This window comes from Pristiophorus japonicus, chromosome 8 (genome assembly GCF_044704955.1).
Source record: "Pristiophorus japonicus isolate sPriJap1 chromosome 8, sPriJap1.hap1, whole genome shotgun sequence".
NCBI lineage: Eukaryota > Metazoa > Chordata > Chondrichthyes > Pristiophoridae > Pristiophorus > Pristiophorus japonicus.
In genome coordinates, this window is record NC_091984.1 from 7,285,076 (window position 1) to 7,286,298 (window position 1,223).

A 1,223-nucleotide genomic window follows, 5' to 3' on the forward strand; every position below is an offset into this window, starting at 1 on the left:
CACCTTATCCATCCCCGATTTTAATTGCTCCACCATCGGTGGTCGTGCCTTCAGCTGCCTGGGCCCTAAGCTCTGGAATTCCCTCCCTAAATCCCTCCGAATCTCTACCTCTCTCTCCTCTTTTAAGATGCTCCTTAAAACCTAGCTTTTTGACCAAGCTTTTGGGCACCTGTCCGAATATCTCCTTATATGATTTAGTGTCAAATGTATCTGTTTTGTCTTCTATCACTACCGTGAAGCAACATGGAGCGTTTTTGCTATGTTAAAGGTGCTTTTTAAATGCAAGTTGTTGTTGTTGATATTAAACATTGAACAAAAACAATTGTTGAAAAGCCGGAATGTTGAGAGTGAAAGTCCTCAGCTTCCTCTGTGAAACAACGAGTCTTTGAGGCTGTCTGTAATATAGAGCTCCACCCAGTGGCCCACTGCTCTGCCTAGTGGCCCACTGATCCATTCAGTGGCCTGCACCGCCACCTAGTGGCCTACAGCTCCACCTAGTGGCCCACTGCTCCACCCAGTGGCCGACAGCTCCAGCCAGTGGCCCGCTGCTCCATCCAGTGGCCCATTTTTTTTTGAAATTCGTAGCCAATCGTTCCAATTCTTTGTCAAATCACAAACGCCAGAGGTCACCTTGCACACGCCAAGGATCACTCTGCGCCAATGCTCTTAGCCAAAAGGCCTAGAGCCACTGCACCGTTCCTGGAAGTACTGCAATACCAGGTTCGTGCCATGGAGGTGGATGGGTCAGGTCCCCCACACACCTCCGTGGAGGTGGATGGGTCAAGCCACCCCACCCACCTCCTGTTTCCAAAAAAGCAAGCATATACCTTCCTGATCCAGGGAGAACCACCCGGAGGTCATGGTGGCTACTCCCCTGTCAGGTCAGTTACGCATGATCTTAGCCAAAAGGCCGAGAAGCGACCCAGTGGCCCATTTTTTTTTTTTTTTTTTAATTCGTAGCCAATCGTTCCAATTCTTTGTCAAATCACAAACGCCAGAGGTCACCTTGCACATGCCAAGGATCACTCTGCGCCAATGCTCTTAGCCAAAAGGCCTAGAGCCACTGCACCGTTCCTGGAAGTACTGCAATACCAGGTTCGTGCCATGGAGGTGGATGGGTCAGGTCCCCCACACACCTCCGTGGAGGTGGATGGGTCAACCCTCCCCACCCACGACCCAGTGGCCCATTGCTCCATCTAGTGGCCTACAGCTCCACCCAGTGG

At 51.1% G+C, this 1,223-nt stretch overlaps 1 pseudogene; it reads right to left on the reverse strand.

Moving 5' to 3' along the window:
• Window positions 1-683: 683 nt before the first annotated feature.
• LOC139269978 (U2 spliceosomal RNA) lies at window positions 684-922 on the reverse strand (annotated as a pseudogene).
• Between the last annotated feature and the right edge of the window lie 301 nt (window positions 923-1,223).